This window comes from Phalacrocorax carbo, chromosome 3 (assembly GCF_963921805.1).
Source record: "Phalacrocorax carbo chromosome 3, bPhaCar2.1, whole genome shotgun sequence".
In the NCBI taxonomy this organism is placed as follows: Eukaryota; Metazoa; Chordata; class Aves; order Suliformes; family Phalacrocoracidae; genus Phalacrocorax; species Phalacrocorax carbo.
The window spans coordinates 49954463-49974209 of NC_087515.1; the positions used below are offsets into that span (position 1 = coordinate 49954463).

General features: G+C 38.7%; 1 long non-coding RNA gene across 2 annotated transcripts in view; it reads left to right on the forward strand.

Annotated features, from left to right (window-relative positions):
• The window catches only part of LOC135312548 (uncharacterized), a 259368-nt gene that overhangs the window by 201057 nt on the left and 38564 nt on the right, over nucleotides 1–19747 (forward strand). For both annotated transcript variants that reach the window (XR_010372128.1, XR_010372129.1), the window contains exon 4: nucleotides 17987–18053. This is a non-coding gene — a long non-coding RNA (uncharacterized LOC135312548). The remainder of the gene's footprint in view (nucleotides 1–17986; nucleotides 18054–19747) is intronic.

The following is a 19747-nucleotide window of genomic DNA, read 5'->3' on the forward strand; positions in this document are numbered from 1 at the left end:
TTGAGGATATGCACTTCTCAAATGAGTACTGTAGGGTCTTGTTTGTATCAGTCTTGCAGGGTGGGTATGGGGATAAAAGCTTGAATCTCCATGACATTCACCATTCTACTTTAGTGCCACATTGTCCACAAAACCTCGGACTGTTTGTCTGTCCTCCCTGCTGATGTCTAATTGACTTGGAACCCTCTCCCTGCATCACCAGGGTAAAGCCACATACCCCTCCAGCCTCAACGTGGGAAAGTCTCTCTGCAGGGCTGTACCCATGCTGAGGTTCACCTGCCAACTTCAACTCTGTGTCTGCAGAATAAAATAGCTCTGCAGTTAATAGATTGGGATGGGAGTCAATCTTGATTTCCAGTGAGAGGTTGTGGTGCTGGTTTTGGTTTGTTTTCCCTGGTTCCCCACACTTTCTTCTGTCCTGAATTCCAACAAAAAGCTGGTATCTCCAATGCTGTTATAAACTGAAGAGAAAAATGAAAAATGCAGACAGGATCAGTCATTTATTGCTTGCATTTTGTGTCTTTAACATAATTTTTCATGGAGTATTTCTAAACAAAATTAATTTTAGATGTCAGAATAAAACCTTCTAATTTCAAAGCTTGCTTTTTTTTTTAAACAAGGCTGGAATTTTCTTCATTCATCTTTCCCTAGAAGGTTTCCATTTCAGCGAATTAACCTTTCTTGACAACAACCCTTAAAACATTTCTGGCTCTTTCTGATGGTGTATTTCTCTCACACATTCAAAAACAGGACTATGGGCACACATGGACGTGCTGCTGTGAACTCACAGGTTGTATTCAGTATAAATTAGTGCATAAATTAGACACATGCTTCATGTGTTTTCAAAAAGCCTGTTTCTGAACCTGAGTATGTACAAAAGAGTAAATAATGGGATCTGACCATGTGTTTGCTGGAGAGGATTGTGTCGAGGACAAGGCAAGCGATGCACATTTGTCTTCTCATAGGATTTATCATCCCACTCTATGGAAAGATGGGGGGTTGCTTTTTAGAAACTTTACGGGGGATGAATTTCTTTTTACTACATTTCTTGTCTATATATTTACTGTTGTTAACTTTCTGTGGAAAGGCAGCTTTGTGTTAGTGAGGAGCCTGCCAGTAGGATGAGGGTTTAAAGGTCTCACTGCATTTCAGATTCTCATATAGCAATTTTTTATTTTAACAGCTAGGAAGAACAATATAATCTTGTATATTCCATGCTTTGAGAGCTGATCCAGTGGGTTTTGAGCAAATGAAGGTGGCCAATTGTCTTTTTTTTTTTTAACCAAATGAGATGGGATGCCTTTCTGAATAACTTCAGTGGTAGGCTGAAATTAATTATAGTTGGTTTATGCTTTTCATTACAGTGACTGAAGAGCTGATTCCTCTTGTAGCTGTTTCTGGCAGGTTTCTTCCACTTAATGTTAAAAAGATACATTGCATGAGAATCAAAAGGAAAAAAATACATAAATGGCATCCTTGAACTAGACAGACAGTAAAATTAAAATTTGAAATAGTTGATATGAGACTAGAATGTCCCTGGAATAAAAGACCAGAGACAGTCACATCCTTTATGGAAGAAGCTTTTCCTGTAGGTTGGTCTTTCTGCTTCTTTGCTTAAATTTCCATGCAGTGATTTTATTGTCTAACTGCTGTCAGTAAAAGTTATTTCTTATGTCTAACAACCATTTCTCTAAGTTCTGTGCTCTCTCTACCACAAAAACTTTTTGCTTTATTTCATTACGTAAATTTTAAGCATACTTAATGTCTAATCTTTGTTTCCTTTACCCCTTAATTTTTGTAATAAATATTGCCTTAAAGTTTAGATCCAATTACTTAAATATCTTGGGAACGTCCAACACATAAAGGTGACCAAAACTGCAGTGCTCAGTCTAATGCACAGAGAAAACAGTATGTGGGATGGAGGTATCTTGAGAGGCCATATAGTGAGATACAAAGTCTGAATATCAAGAATAATGATGTGTGCATATACTGCAGGGCTCCTTGAGCACTTATTTCTAGTAAAAGTGATCTCCAGCTTTTAGAGTGGCCCCAAATAATGTTTCACAGCTCTCATTCTCTTCACAGTCACTGCCTTTCTGTCCCTCATTGCCCTGCTATTCCCCTGAGCTGAAATGCTGCGTGTTTTCCTGCTACACTGTGCATTGGGAAGCTCCTCAGCTGGGCAGACTACCAAATTGGCACAAATTTAGAAGCAGGTATCTTTGTTTTCTTCTCACCATTAAATGTGACATCACCTGACACAAAATCAGCAGGTGCTTGAATATTAGGTCTGTTGCTTTGCCAATGACAATGTAGTGAGCTGGGAGTCTTGGGAGTACAATTGAAAAGTTGTCTTGATAGTGCAGTAAAACTACTTTTTTGGCCCCTCCTGCCCATGTTTCTAGCATCTGTGTAAGTTATAAGTGTAACTTACCTTAGGGCAGTTACCTCTATTTTGGTCAGTATTTTAGCAATAGGACTTACAAGTTGTTCCTCTTCAGATGCTAATTCGTGTCTGTAGTCTCAGCTCCAGTTAATGCACGTTTTTTGTATGGTTGGTTTTGGGTTTTTTTGTCTGAGAATGATTATCCACTTTCTGATGATTTTTTTCTATGCTTTGTAGCTTGGGATCATCTGTATGTTTCATCAATATACAATTTTATTTATTCTCCAGTTCATTATTAAAGTTATTAAATTGTATCAGTCAACATGACAAACATTGTATCTACTCTTCCCACTTAAAGTTTATACCCTTTTCTTCCTTTTTAATCAAAGATTTCCAAACTTTTTTCTACAGCATACTAATATGTTGATCATGTATTGTCTTGCCAGATTTCTTGCCTTAACATTTCATGGTTATAAGCAGCTGCTTGAATTTCAGTCAAATTAAGAGCATTTTTCTCCTCCTTCCTCTTTCCCCTCTGCCCTATCAAGCAATGTTTTCCTTGTTGGCTCCTCACTCACCACCCCCAAATAAAGCTATTTGGGTTGTTACCACCATTGCTTCTCTTTGAACTTATATTACTCAGGCTCGAGCATTGCAAAATACTTCCACAAATATCTCCTGCTATTGATTTATTTTTATAAAAATGTTCAGCTTCTGCCAAACACAAGAGGGACTTTAACTGGAACACAGGTTCACAGAAGAAGTGTTAGAGGTAGAAGTATCCATGGAAACAAACTTTACTGCACATGTTAAGATATCCTTCAGTCATTCCAACCAGAGGTAGAAAATGGTGTCGGCTAACCTGTCTTTGCAGACTTAGTCATAACTGTGTTTAAGGCCAATCTCTAAGGAAACTGTTGGCAGATCCAACAGGTTCCCCTTACAGGACAGATACTGTTGAAAATTTGTAGTAAAATAATGGATCTAATACCCTGATATTGCCTTTGTAGGGAAAAAAAAGACAGCTTTTCCTGAAGGTTTTATTGTCTCAAGTTGCATCATTAGCTCCATTTCCTCTCATTTGGCTCTTTTTATTTTTTGAAAGCAGATGTGTTAAATGCTTTCATTAACCTTCAGCATTCCCCCCCTTGCGTCTGAGCCAATTCATAGAAAAGACTGGAGCCAAACCCTGCTCACCTGATTCAGTCAAGCAGTTTGACTTCACAGCAATGCACAGTTAGGAATATCATAGATGGGATTAGATGGACAAATACATGAAAAGGAAGCAGGATTCAACAGTTCTACATGCTTCTCATAATTCAGCCCTCAAGTAATTCTTCCCTGAATTTCTAAAAGAGATATATAAAAGATAATGTTCGATTTTTTAAAAAAAAAATTTTTTTTTACATTTTTTTCCTCTCTAGTTTTATTCAGGCACTTGGCATCTCAGCTGATTTGTAAAGATCTAACCTCTTACCAGGTGCCTCTTGATGCACACCCTCCTGCAGTGAGCTTGCCAGCATACGATTTCAAACTTGAGTTTGCAAATTCAGGTCTGCTGTCCCTCTTGAATCTGGTGCTGAGTACAGGGTCTCACTGTTTCTATTAGGCACTGTTTTCATTTTTAGGCAGTGTATAATTCCTAGTAGGAGATAATATATTTTTTTAATCTGGTCAAAAACTAAACTCTTGATCTAATTTTTTGTTTTCACTCTTGCTCTTCAGGATAAACTGAACCTGGAGATCAGGTAGAGACTTCTCAAGTTGATTAAAGTTGAAAAAGGGAAATGTGAGCTGACAGCAGAATTGTTGGCCTGGTGTCCATTCCTTCATCCTGTTCTCTGGTTCATTCCTCTGGTTTTGTTGCCAAAATAACTGATTATTTTTGAAGGAAATTCTTACTTTAATAAGCATTAACCAGGCAACATATAATTACAGATACAGGAGCAGAAAATAAGTTACTGACAGTCCTCAATACAGAATATATTATGGATCTTAAAACTGCAGTTACTTTTTTTATAAAGACATTAAATATGCTAAAGGTTTCTCAGATGATTCATGGGTTTTTCCTCCAATTCCCATCTTGTTTGCATCCTTCCTCAGTTCAGTTTTTTGCACAAGTCTGTATGATACACATTTGTTATATAGTACTTGTCATAAACTGAGCAAAGGATTCACCACTGAGACTCCTGTAATGTCACCAGTGACTGGTTTCAGACCTCCTTAATTGCGTATAGGTTGAGTCCCAAGACCCATGTTAGACTCTGTTGCTTTCCAGCCATGTATTCTTCCAGAATATAACGAGAAGTTCTTGCCAATTATAGTTGGTCTCTGTAAATGGGACAGTGAAAAATAATGGGATTTGCCTGACAACAGGTCAAAGATCTTTTTAACTTAATTCTTTCTGTTTAACCTGTTGGCTTGATAATGCTGGAAATAAATTCTTTAGAGAGGTGTTCTGTGTTGCGTCTTAATCTGTGACAATTAGATTACATACTCTGAAATAAGTACAAAGAAATGAAGCTTTATTTGTTGTTTACTGAGTAAATCTTCATGGTGTAATATTACAGAAACACTTTTGGCACCTATCTGAGGAAACAGAATTTGGTATTCGCAATATAATCCTTTGAATGATGTTTAAAAACAAAATTAAAGGAAACAAAAACCAAAAAACAAACCAAACATAAAAGTCTAGACCCTGTTAATGAGTTTAAGGGTTTTTTTAGTCAAAAAGGAGTTCTTAATGTAACCACAGGCTCTTTATGCCAAAACTAAACAATTATTTTTCTATGAAAGTAGTCTATCTCCCCCTCAGAATTATTTTTATGTCACTTTGGAACTAAAATTAGTTTGGAGATGATCAATTAAGACTTTAGTATTAGTCTGAGGCTACTGTAATCTTGTAATTGTTTTCAGTAATGGTGTCCCTGTAGGCCCTGATCATTCAACTGGTAAAACAAATGTGCTCATTTTGACGTTAGGCATGAAATACATTCCTGGAACTTCAGTGAGATTAAAAAAAATGTCAACCAGGAGCAATCAGGGAGTACTGCACCCTCCTAACCACTTGAAAACAAGTGGCATTCCCTCTAGGCATGAACCAGGCTGGTGTGAGCATTATGAACAGCAGTGATGAGAGCTATATGAATTTACGTTAGAGCGTATAGTGGGTTGGCACTTGGTGGAACCCCAATACATCAGGGAGGGGGGAGTGAATGCAGAGCGTTATAAATGCATGGTAAATGTAATGAATAATTACATGCATCCCTCAAGGACTGATATAGACAGCTATAGAACTTGTTCCTAGATAACTCAAAACAATGCTAGTTTTGTTGGTTTTCCTATGATCCAGTGGGATTGTGAGCAAGCAATTTACATTATAAAGGACTGAGAAATGTAGTTACTAGAGTTAGCATAATTATTGTGGTAATTAATAATGGTAATCTTTTGTACTAATGGATCCCACACTTCCAATTAACTAGCCATGAGATGAGGGTCTCTTGGCTGAAAAGAAGGAAAAGTGCTCTTTGGTTTGATTAGTTCATAACCAGCCCTAGAGAGGAGAGGAAATTACAGCAGAAAGGAAGCCTGTGACAGGCCAGCGAATGTTATCAGCCATTTGTAGCTGGTATTGTTGTTACTGTCTTATTTTTTTTTAGTAGCAGTTGTATAATTTGTTGACATTCATTAGCTAGGAGTAACTGTCTCTAGCCTGTATTTTGCTTGAAGTTTGCTATTGCTTTATCAAACAGAAGAAAGACTTCTGTGCTAGTCTGGTAGGGGCTCAACCTCTGCCTGCAAGCATGCTAATAATGGGAAAATTGATTGAAGAGACTTTTTAAGGGGAAAAATTTGTTATGCTTCTTTGGTATGCAAGTACAAAGATGCATGTTTACTTTGTGTGAGCTAACACCTGAGGCCAAAACAAAGGACAGCCAAATTGGGTGTCAGTCACTCTGACATGAGATGGTAGTGCCTGAAGTGACCTTGGGAAATGTAGTTTTATGGGAAATGATGCTTAAAACCCTTAAAAAGATAGACAAGGGGATGTTGAAGATAGTAACTGCTAAGGTGGGCACAAAGAAGCGCCTGCAAATACGTTTATAAAACTTACGCATTGTGTGGTCTTCAGCCTCACCTACTTTTCATGACTTTTCTAGTGTCAGTAAAAAAAAATCATGTAGTGGCCTGCAAGGGGTTTCTCATGGGCACATGCTTAACATCAACCACAAATGCTACACATCTTGTACAACACCGCCCTCCTGCTTCATGAGCAACTGCTGCATGCAGGCGCCTGTGTGGCCTCCCCACTTGCATGCTGTGGTGCGCCTTCTTGATCATTATCAACTTAGCTACTGCTTCAGGAGCATATCTACTCTTTCAGATAATTCAAAACCCATGAATTCATTTCATTGATCTTGAAGTCTTATTTTTATATTCATCCTACTGAAAAAGAGCCTCTTCTGAGTGAATCCATGTGAACTGTGAGGGCACATATTGAGAATGGGTTTTCTGAAGAGCTACACTGTACAGCAGGCAGGAGGATGCTGACTTCTGAATCATTTATCAGAGCATTAATCAACCATGCAATAGTTTCCTATTGCAAGCTTAGGCTTTGTCATCCTGAAATATTGAAACTGGGGAGTTTTAAATACTCTGCAATTATATGCCGGGTTATGGGGAAAAATGACAAACTCCTATCTCTGATTAATGACATTGAAGACATTTTGACGGTGTAAAGCTGAGTGTCTGATGCTGTCACCTGGAACTTTGTGTGTTTGAGTTTTCCTTCCTGGGAATGAGCTGGGTGCTGTTAGCAATTTGCTGTGTTTGAGGGACATGGTGGATCAGCATGTTCAATTTCCTGCTGCGGCAGCTAGGACCCCGCTCAAATAAATGCTTTTGAAATGCAGTTGATGAGGAGATTGTGTTGGGGGGGGTTGGGAGGCGGTGGTTTGGGTTTGGGGTTCATTTGGGGGTTCCCCCGTACTTTTTTTCTTTCTGCCTATATAACTCCTCTGGGAGGCCATTTCACAATCTGATTGCCGTAATTTTGGTTAGGATCATTCATTCCTGGGAATTTTTGTAGCTCTCGTGCTTTAGCTTACGGAGCTGTTTTCCCTCCTTGGAGCTTTCCTCAGTCACACTTACAGCAGCAATCCTATTCACATTTTCTTTTGGCTAATCAAGCTAAAGTCTCTCAGTTCCCGATTTCCTTCTGCTCCCCAATTACTCTGGCAGTCTTTTTCAAACCAGTTTTAGTTTCTGACTTTTATATAGCTGTGGTAGCCTTTGTTCAGCATTTCAAATGAGGTAATTAGGTGCTTGTACAGCAGCTTGAATGCTGAAAATAATTCTCATAGATTCAATTTTTATTCTTTTGTCACTGCATGGCAGCTTAAAGTCAGTCTGAGATGACCTTGGTTATTCTTCAACTAGCTTTCCATTTGACAAGCTTACATCAGAAACTTCTCTACTACCCGAGCCTGAGTTCACACCTTGCGCTGCTGAGTTCTACCCTGTTCAGATTTCCTTCATCACTCATAGGCTTGGGTTTGCATGAAGAAAATTTGTAGTTGACAAATATTGCTAATAAAAGCAGGCTGAGAGCAGCTCAGAAAAGACCACTTTTTCAATAATTCAGGGTAACAAAAAGAGATAAAGCAGATAAATCTGAGAGTAGATTTTTATATTTTATTTTGAAAAATATTTTCTGTGATTATTTTCTATTTATTTTCTACTACAAAGTGGGGGGGGAGGGCAGAAAGAGAGCGAAGAACCACAAGCTCCTGGACTACATTAATTATATATTAAAAAAATAACACCTTTCCAAACTGATTTAGGAATAATAACAGTTTGGCTTTCACCCCACAAATCAACTAAACTTTAAACAATGTAAAGTCCCAGTAGTTTCTCTAGTAGTGAAGTCAATTATCTGGCATACAGTTATTTATTGCCTTGAATAGATTCTTTAGGACCAGCTATTTGCTCAGACATTGAGAGGTATGAAATAAATTATTCTAGCTAGGACTGCATAAGGTGTGTAACAAGGGGAGAATTGCTGGGGTGTTGTGGGTGGTTTTGTGGGTTTTCTTTCCTTTGGGGTGAGTTGGTTTTGGTTTTGTGGTTGTTTTTCTGTTGTTGTTTTGGGTTGTTTTGTTGTTGGGGGTGTGTGGTTTGGGTTTCTGGGGGGAGATTGGGGGTTTTTTGGTTGGTTTTTTTTTTTTTTTCATTGTTGTTGTGGTTAGTTGGTTTTGGTTTGGGCTTTTTCCTGTGAGTTGGTCGAAATAAATCCAAAATATTTCCTTACACTTCAGCGCTTTGGTTGAAATTTGGTATTTGACTTTAATTATCTACATAGTTAAAACCCATAGGCATTATCTGAAAACCTCAGTGATAACCCTGAAGTCTGTAACTACACTTAATCAAGTAATACTTTTGAGATTTGCCTCGCAAGTTTGGAGTTTTTTCACATTCAGGGATTGGCTTTGCCCCTTTTCTGCCAGCTTTACCTGAGCTCCCCATGGAATTCACTCTGAGATAGAACTCATCCCAAAACATAGCCTGCAGATTGAAATCCACAATTTGGTAGTTACTGCTACAACTCAGACAAGGTCCCTAAAGCAAAAATACTTGAACTCAGGTGCTGCTGAGAAGACATCAGACACTTTTACTGTGGCATATATCAAGAAAACTACTTGGCTTTATTAAAAACAATGACCACTATTTTTTTATTAGTAAATAATCTCCAAACTTGATTTCTTGTCAGGAAGGCAAGGGAGTAAGAAGAGTAAGTGCAGAAGAAAATCCTGGTATTTATAAGCTATTTAAACAATATACGGATTGTGATATGTCTGCTGAGACCTTGATTCTTCTTGCATGTCAGCAAAATAAAATTAATATTGGAAGAAGTAATTCTGCTGAGAAAAGTGGGTGAATTTAATAGGAGGAAGCTGAGTTTGTACTAATCACATCATCCAGCAGTTGAGGTTCTGTTAACGTAAATTAACTTTAGATAAAATAGCAGTAAACTGTGTACTCCTGTTTTGTTTTCTGCAGAGCATAGATGTTGCAGGAGATAAAACTTAATTTCCAGATATGCTGGACAGATATGTCCAACCAACAGAGTGCAAAAGGGATAACAAGAGCTTTGCACTTTAGCAAAGTCCTTTTGCACTATCTGATTCAGGAATACAGAAGGGAAAAAAATTTCCTCCTTGGTTCTGGTTGGTATAAACAGATATTACTTTGACTTCTGTAGGCTATTCTTATTTAGAGTAGCTGAGACCCTGTCTCAAAGGTATTTTATGTGTGAATTTGTTTCTGTCACGGGTACTTTTTAATTGAAATTGTGGCTTTATTTAAAGAGAAAAGGAAAAAAGCAAGGGGAGCAGGGTATGTTTCCATTGTGCAGGGCAGGGGAAAAGGGTGGGGGGAACCAGCAAATCCTTTCTCTTCCAAAGCTTTGTCTACTCATATTAGAGGTTACTAGCTTTATTTTTTAAGGAATAAAGTATTTGTTGAAAAACTTCAGCATTTAAAATTGGTTCTTAACTAATTGTTGGAGAGGTTGGGGAAATACTTTTGCAGGTACGCCCTAACACCATCTCCTGGACTCATACCAAAAGTCTCCCACAAGATACATATGATGTTATATCATTGTATTTTCCTCCTCTGCAATCTCTTGTTCTATTCTTCACCTCTCCATTTCTTGTCCCCTTTCCATGCCAGGAGTTTACCAGTACCTGACTCCTGACATGAGCAATGGCAGAGTTAAAAAACATGGCCCTGAGGTTGCTGATACAAGGTCAGAACTAAGGAGTAGCCATCTGCCCATCAGAGATGGGCTCCAGCCACGCTTCCCCACAGGACAATTGAGATTAAAATGACAGTTCTGAATAAAATTGGTTGTATGTGACACCTAAAGCCCCTTTAAGGAGTTCCTTATAGATGATGGTGCTGCAAAGACTTATTACTTAGCTGGCTACGAATAACATGTATCTAGATCACAAAGCCCAGTATAATTTAAGACCTGCCATTATCATAAACAGTTATTAATTTTGGATTACTTTAGGCCAAGTTCTTAGTGAGAGCTCTGTGTTAATTGCAATGGCACTTTCTGGGTGAGAAAGTCCTCTTTGCATCCACGAGTACATGTTAAGTCTAAGCTGTAGCTTTTTAGACAAAAAATACCAAAAATAGGAGCCAGGTCCTCAACTGGGGTTAGAAAAATAGTTATTTTGGTGTAATTATTGTAAGCAGGATTTATTTATTTATTTATTACGGCCAAAGACTTTTCCTGATGTGTGAAAAGTCTTATTTCAAGACGTATGCATAACACATTTCACTGTAATGACAAATTAATATCTTTGTGCTAACAGTAAATCCTAAAGCATAATTCAGCTTCATTAATATAGCAAATTTGTCATGCATCCCACTTCCTTCATACTGAAGCACATAAATTGTGCCCTTGATATTCTGTAACGGCTGCCTGTTTCTTGGCAGAGAGAGACTTGTTGCATTAACATGAAGAAACTAATACTTCCTAATGATTTATTTTTACCATATTCAGCATAGGCAGGATGATTAACATGCAGCAGGGTATGGTCTAGATGACCAATTAACTTCAAATAAATGTGTTCTGGTAATTACTGCCCCCCATACAGTAATGCAAATATTAGATTAACTTTTAGGACTGAATTTTATGGCTCTTTGAGTTTAAGTGATTTCAGATTAAATAAATTGACTGAATTTTACCTGAAGTGTTTTTGTAAAACCTCCAGACCATTTCCTCTCCCTTCTGTCTGAACTCTGCATGAGTCTGTGCCGCCTGTACGTTATCTCAAATTCTTGAACTGTACCTTTTGCCATTGAATTACGTACAAACCAGGGTGTATGTTCAGATACACCCATGTGTCTTTCTGAAAACAGTAGGTTAAGTTTGCTTTGTATTATTTTCATGTTGCATATATATCCAGACAAATACTTCTGAAAATCATTCAAGGCCATTGAACTAATACCAGAATCAAACCACCTTTAAATTAATAGCGAGTAATTGGATGCTTTGCAGATGCTAATTAAATCTTTAAACAAAGCTGCACACACCTGCCTGCTGGTATCCGTCACCCAGAGACCGCTTTCCATATGCGTGTGCCTAACTGGCCGACAGCACTGTCTCTGAGACCAAAATTTTGGATGAGGCACCCTTGTTTTCCCAGACATCCCTCTGAATTTCTCATGGCCTTTTCTTCTTGAGAACCACCTTTGCCCGTGCAAACCAATTAGCTAGACTGTAAGATTTCTGCTCATACATAATCAGTTTATGAGAAGAGAAGGCTGATACATATTATGATCCACTTTGAGGAATAATATAATGATAGTAAAAGCAATGGTGACTGTGCATTCTCAAAGCTCATTACAATCATGACCTACAAAAGGGTCGGCTCTGTGGCTCAGGAAATACATAACCATTTTCCAACTGGTCAGATTAATACAAAGGAGGAATGATACCCTTGCAGAGAGGCCAAGTTCCCAAACTGGTGTCATGACAGACTGTATGACTGCAGTAGAGAGAGAGAGACTTGGAAACCCCTACTTAATAGGGCCCCTAATTCATGTAGTTCAGCCATGTATTTACATTTCTAAGTAACCCCTCTTTAGCTCTGTATTCACACAGCTATTTCCATGGACATTAACTTTTGCATTTGTGGGATCTTAATTTGGGGAGCTGCAAGAGGTGGAGCACCTCAGCTCTGCCTGTGAGTGGATGCTGACCCCCATATCCCAGACCTTCACAGTAGGAACATTCGTTAACAAGTATTGGTTGAAGCGAATACAGTTTTTCATAGCAAGTGACCCAGCTGTCCAAAGGTGCTTAATCTCAATTATATAAATTCATCTCCATCCTACAAGGTGTTAGAGAGACTAATACAAGCTGCTCTTGCAATGAACTTTTAAAAATGGCATTAAAATTGAAAACTCGATGCGTTTCCAAGTGCCATTTAACAGATGATTTGCCTAAATATCAAATTTGATTTAAATGTTTTCAGTCAAGATAGAGACACGCATGGGAAATTCTAGATGAATGGATTTAACCCAAATGACATGACACAGGGATGTCACAAAAATTGGACCTCATAAAGGAACTTCTCTGTAAATTAGTTTGGCATCTAAAACTTGTCTGCTTCTCCCCTGTATGCTGGAAATTGCTTAATTTCTGGAAAAAACCAGTGGTTTTACAGACCTGGCAAAGGTCACTCGGTATAGGAATATGTCTGTACTACACCAGACTTGATGCCAGTCCTTCAGAGCTTGTAAAATGCCAGTGAAAACTTCTTAAAATTAATTTTTCAGAAATGAAAACCTCTTTAAAATACAGCATTCTATCTCTTGAAAATAGCAAAGGACGTGGTGGGTTGCCAGAATGTAACAAGCTTCTTTCAGAGGTACCGGCTCTCATCTTTATGCAGATTTGATGCGATTAAAAACTGTGCTGCAAAAACTCTTTGATCAAAAAAACATTTGAAAATTTTACAGTCTTGTATTTCTAAGTTGCTGTCCAGTTCATCCAAGACTAATATAGTGCTCCAGTTCTGACACCATTCTGCCATTCCTGTATTTATCCAGCTTGCTAATCTGGAGCCCAAAAAACAAGTTCCCCATAAACCTGCTACACTCCTGAAACCCTGGGAATATTATGGTATTTAAAGGGTTTTTCCTAACTAAGACTATTTAAAACAAAACAAAAATGGAGATTAAACAACTGCAGGGTGGATTTTTTTCTTTCAAACTTTGCAAAGGTTATCTGTTTTATGTGAGGGTATGAGGGAAAGATTACTATAATGAAAGTCATGTGCCTTTGATTTACCTGCTTGGTTTTAGTCTTTTACTATTGAATTACACACAAAAAAAAAAGTCTGTTCAGGACAGCAAGCAGGAAATGAAGCAGCAACTAGTGATAAAAGAGGCTTTTGGGGAAAATATATCAAGGGCCCTTCAGGAAACAGTGAGATATTCTTGCTTAAGCAATGTTTCCCTGCCTGGTTCCAGTGAGGTTAACTGCCTTGTTTTGGTTTGGTTTCTCATTTGTTTTATTTCCCAACCCCCTGAAAGGCTGGAGCCCAGAGCTCTACTATGTGTCCTACCTGCACTAAGCTAGAAGTTCACAAGCAGCCAGGTTTGACAGATGAACATTGATAGGTGATTGCATTTAGACAAACCTGTGTCAGAAAACTTTGCCCTAGCAGAGTATTCTTAAAGGATGGCATAAGCTGCCATTTTCCAAAGTACTATTTTGAGTCACTTGAAGTGAATACAACAAGCAAAGATGCAAAATGTAAATATTCCTAGGTGGTCTTTAAGTTCAGTTTGCCAATGGCATGGAAATGAGTACATGAAAATTAATTGCATGAGAAACCTACGGATCTGGCAGAGGAGTTATGACAGTTGGTAATGTTTTGGTTGCTCTCAGTTCATGCAGCATCTGAAGTGCGGCATGAATGGGCACCTTTCAAAAATGTTGACTATTAAGATCCTCAGTGGATGGTTTTAAAGGGCTCCTCTATTTATTAAATTAGACCTTTATCTGCAGTGGTCTGAGTCTAGAACCTTCTCATGGCACAAAGGTGACAGAAGTCTATGCGAAAGCATGATTTGGCCTTGTATTTTACGAAAACACTGTCGCATTCCTTATTTGCAGTCATCCACAAAATCTGCTGCTTTGTGTCTGGGCAATCTCTATGAACCACAAAGGACTTCAGAGGTGGTCCTCACAGTTGAGAGCCAGTTCTGCTCTTTGGGACATACTTCTAGCAAGAATGTGATTTACCAGCACAGGCCACTGAAATCAAAGGAGAAAGAGCAGCATCCACCAGATAAGGATGTGTTCCACAGGGCTAAATTTATGTGTCAGTGTTATATATGTTGCAGTGATAACTCTCATGCTGCAGCAGTTGATAGTTCTCTCCCAAACGTAAATTAGGTTTCTCTTTGCACTGAGAAAGTAAATCTGAAGGACAAAGGATAACGTTCAGGATTGTTTCTTTGCTCAGTAACAATTGAAGGCAGAGGGGTGGGGGTGGAAATGCCAGTTATATTAGCAGTTTTGAAGTGTGTTAGTCTGACACTTGATCAACAGCCTGTGTGAGCACTACCTGGCTTTCACCTTCTCTGGTCAAAGATGCACTGACTTTTCTGCAGCATTTGCTTAAATCAGAGCAACCTCTCTAAATAACAGGCTGGGTGTTTGCATGGAAAGTAAATGCTCTGAAGCAGATCAGAGGAGCTACAAAAGGGCAAAGTAGCATATTTCAAAGAGAGCTGGAATAGTGAAATTTTTGTTGGTTGGAGCATCTGACTAGCAGATGGTAAGGAATAAATTGAAGAATGTGAAAACCATGTGGTTATGTCAGGGGAGCTAGTTACCAGCAGGTGAAGTGTGGGACTTCTGTAGCAGAAACCATAATCCAATCTCTAAAATAGTGGCGGTTGTGACATTACCATAAACATGATAGTGTGGCCACAGAAGCCTTCAGAACCTTGCACAGCTCCAGCAACTGTCAGGTTTCCAGGGCTGGAAGGGAAACAGCAGGAAATAATTGGGACTTTTCCTATTGATAGTCCTAATATATATTTATTTGGACAGACTGAGGGAAATGGTAGAGAAGGCCCAAGAGCAAGGTGCAAACATACTCTTGCTGTAGCTTTTTCAACCAGTCAACAAGCTACACCAAGCTGCAGAAATGGCAGGGATACTGTGCCAATGTGATCATCTACACCAGGCCTGGAGCATCCTTCTCCAAAGCGCCACAGCCCTTTCAAAGAGGTTTTGAAAAGTAACTGGGAGTGTTAAAGGGTCAATGAGTTTTTAAGTGGGAGAAGAACATGCTCGCTCTTCAGTTTCAGTAGCTCAGTGTTTTAGTGTCTTGCTGAACAGCTCAGCTGACCTATTTTGACCCAATTCAAATTTGATGGAACTGTGACACTTTAAATGGACTTAAACTGGGGGAATTTATTATTTTGATTCTTGGAGACACTCTGTAGCATTTGGGCTTAGAACAACAGTAGTGGTGACAACTTCTTGGCAAACGTACTATTTTTTTTTAATCTGATAAATGCACTTTTCATATCTTATTCATCATCTCTTGTTTATCCCAGAAAAGGTGGAACACAAGTAAATTTGCTGATATTGGGTCTAATTTCTTTAATGGACCTCACAGGAATGAAAACAGAGAGAATGGCGGTAATGTTTAGTTTGTGAGCAGGGCATACATTAGCTTCGGCAACTGTGCTTTTAATTATTAGTCACAAACTGTACTTTCAAGACCGTTAAGGATTAGAGGAAACTTACACATATGCAAAGCTGGCAGCTGTGCTTGCAGAGAGAGGGCATTGCATAACTGGCCTGAGATGACAAAAAGCTGCTGTTAAAATTGAATTCGCATCTGTGGAGAATTATATTTTCCAGTAAAAGATGTAAAGATATATCCCTCAGTTAATCAGACTGTAATTGGTGACTTGACCATCTGTGTAGTATCACTGTGGTAAGAGCATTAGGCTCAAACATGACACATTTAGCTCACAAGAGGAGGGATGCCACTCTTCCTATCATCAACCAAACATCACTTTATTTCCTAGGGTTTCTTTTCGTCTTCCCCCACAAATGTAAAAATCATTCCAGTTTTCAAAAGCCCTTGCAGAGCAAGGGATACACTTGGGGTAACCAGTGACTGGCACATGCAGTCACTCAGTGTTCACAGTCACACAAGATTCAGGGCTTTCTCCCTTCATCATCTTCTGCTCCTCATGTGCCACCTGATGCAATGAACTGAACCTCCCCAGCCCTCCAGCACCTGTGCTGGCAGCTCACATGTATATTTGGCAGATATGAGTGTGCAAGGAGGGGGTTAACAAGTCACTTCTGTGAGTATATAGGGGAGATTTCAGGGTCTTTCTGGCTGTTGGCAGACAAAAAAAGGCAAGTTTTTAGGCATAAGAAACCTTCTGGAAAAATACATGTCCAGTGCGCTTGTACAAAGTGCTCCTGAGAATGCGTAAAGCAAGTCCTGGAAGGGAGGGGGCTAAAATGACAACAGCTGGAAAATTGTAGATAATTGTAATAGGAAAAAGAAGTAAGAGGGATTAAAGCCAATTCCAGGAAAAAACTTTACTCTTGTGCTTTAAAGCATGCCTATTATATGGCATATCCTTAGTTGCACTGGTCTTCATGAGACATAATTACATACTTGAAGCTTTTATAGAGAGTTCATTCTTTGAAGTACTTTTCCATATCATGGTTTTAGAAAAAATCAAAACCATTTATATTGCTAGATTATTTTTTTTCCCCCTTCCGGCATTGCTGCATGGTACTGTCCCACCCATCTTTAGGCTTTTTACTTATATCTGTGATGTTTTGCAAGGGTTTCGCTGAAGTGAATTAAATTAATCTGGATTTACATCCACACTAAGAGCCTGCAGAACAAGAACTGCTACATCTTATTTTTAAACGTTGTCTCTTTTCCAAACACAGGCCTTGCCTATAAAGGTATGAGGATATTTTTCAGGAGGACGGTGTAGGACCAAGTGACTGCTGAGGTCCTGCCTGGCCTGAGCTTTTCAGTGGATCCATGTTTCTTCCTCAGTGGATGGAATTGCATCGGGGTGTTGGTGCTTGCAAAAGTGAAAGTGCGTTTCCCAAAGCAGCGAGCAGGAGGGGAAGCATGTCCTAGCACAGCTGGTATCACTACTCCAACAGCCTTTCTCATCTTTTTAGTCTTCTCTAGCTGAGCAATGGCAGCTTGTCGTCTGGAGTTGACTCAATGATTAGTGCAAAGTAAATCCATTTCCAGTGTCCTCTAATAATGGTCCATCTCAAAGAACTGTCTTTGCTTACAACTGCAAATACTGAGCAAAGAGCGCCCAGCCAGGTTATGAGCAAAAAGCTTTCTTTGGCATCTTGTATGTAGAAGTCTTTTATTTTTCTTAGTAATCTTTTAGGGAAATCATCAGAAGGATACCCAAAGCAGCTTTTCTCATTACCATCCAAAAGGGTATTAGATGTAAGCTTACCAATATGTAGTTGTAGTATGTGTTCAAGAGTAGTATTGTTGGCTGGGAGATGGCATGAGTCAACTCTATAGTTCAGGGAGCTCAGGAGGTAGGATAAGAGCAGAGGACTTTGAGGTGATGTTAAGGAGTGCATGTTATACATGGTATAGGAAAGGTGATGCCCAGGAGAGCTAAAAATATTTTTACAGATAAATGTGGAACAGACAACTTGTTAATTATACATCTTTTAAGCTTGGTTTGAAATTGACATAATAGTATATAATCATGATTTATTTAAAGACAAATTAGCATTTGACTTTGAATTTTCACTTGGATAAGTCATCTGCGTTTCTGATGTGGTGTTATCACAGAGCTCATATTTGGTGCTTCATGGTTTTTAGGTCTCTAATATGAGAATGTTGGACGGCTGCTTTTTTCCCCGCCCACTTCTTTTTCATAAGACAACATTAAGGGTTAAGTAATATTACTTTCATATTGGTGAGAATGTTTTACTAGTTGTGAAAAGTATATGTGACACTTTCCTCTTTCCTTCAGGTACAGCCAGTCTGTTGTTGCTGAGTTTCTGGTTTTGTGCCCACAGGATCTGTATTATCGATCACAGGTATTTCCCCATGTTGCTCAAGTTAATATGTGTTTGTCATACAAGTAACTGGGGGGGAATTCAACATTTTGAAATCTTTTTTTTTTAAATATTGTTTCAACTTTTCGAAAACAAGCTGTAACTATCTGCTTCCACCATGATCCTCATTCATTTATTTCCCCATTTGCTTTCATGCAAAGTCTCTGTTCTATCTATCAAAACTTTTTGTTAATCAAGCAGTTTCAAAAGACAAAGGCCTTTCAGGCTGCCTGGGGAAATTTAATATACAGACTTTTTTAGCTTTTACATATTTCCAGTGCCATTTATTCTTAGAACATAAATGATTATGAAAGATACATAGAGCATCACAATATCAGAATAGAATGATTTTTTTTGTTTCGTTTTGGGGTTGTTTTTTTGTTGTTTGGGGTTTTCTTTGTTTTTTTCAATGAAGTGTTTAGAAACTGCATTTAATCCTGTGGGTAACTCCTCATCGTTGTTGAGGTGGATTTGTTTGTGATGTTCTTGCAGACTATATACACACGTATGGAAGTCAAACTGTGCTTTTGCCCAGAAAAGCTCCCTTGTGATTAGAATTTCCCTGGAAACAGCAGCTATAAGGCTGTAGGGTTATCTAGGCTATATCTAGCATTAGTTATGGATCCTTTTACATCTTTATAAACCCGGGGTGACTTTTGAATTACTGGTATAGCTGCTCCCAGAATTTTAGTTTACTTATTTTGAACACCTATGGTTTATTCCTGCAAAATCCTACAACCTGCAGCAGTGAGCTCACGGTACACAGGCTCTCCTGATGGAAATGCTTTGTCAAAATCATACTCGGTAAGCATAGATAGTAACCTGAGAAACATCTCCCATTCTAATCTTTCTGTTTTTATTGTTGTCTTGTGACAAATCAAAGCAATAGTACAGGGTCTCCTCATCTTTACCCAAAACACTAGAAAGAGTGCAAATAACTTAAAAGCCAAGCTGACTCTTCAGTGAGCGCTACAGACCATGCAAATCCAAAGTACTTCCTTTTAAGCAGAACTTGGTAAATAAGTAAGCACAGGGGAAAACTGACTTGAGATCTACGCTTCACTAATATAAATTGTTTGCAAGTGGCTAACCACTTCTATAATGTTCTGTTTTTCAGAGTTATTCACCACAGACCAAGAATCATCTAGAAGGGGTACGTCACTCAGTAGTAGTTCAGTCAAGAATTTCAACAGTCCAGCTGATTTCCCTGAATACAGAGGTTACTCGATAGGTTTCCTACACGAACCACATAAATAGAAGTCTTCAAAATTACCAGTCTGGTGCCAGTACGTTACAACCATGCAAAATGCAATTTTTCTAAATCTGTTCCAATATTCACTTAATGGCCTTGTGTGCCTGACAAAGCTCCTCTGTCAGAACGCTTATAAGAAGTGAATGCAAAAAGGAGATGAGAACTGCAGTGTGGCCCTTTAGTAATCAAAATGAACTGGTTGGGCAGGAAAAGCACATAAAATCAGGGTGTTTTTATGCTTTATAGTTTGTGTGCTGCTACTGCTCCAATTCCACAAAGCTCCTGGGATTCCATATATTTTATAGTATATGACTCATTGGTCTTCTGACACAAAGCTATTTGACACGCAAAGATTTTTGATTTATACTTCCCTGAAGAAATGTATGTACAGATAAAGGTTACACAGGGAGGTTAGTGGCCTTCG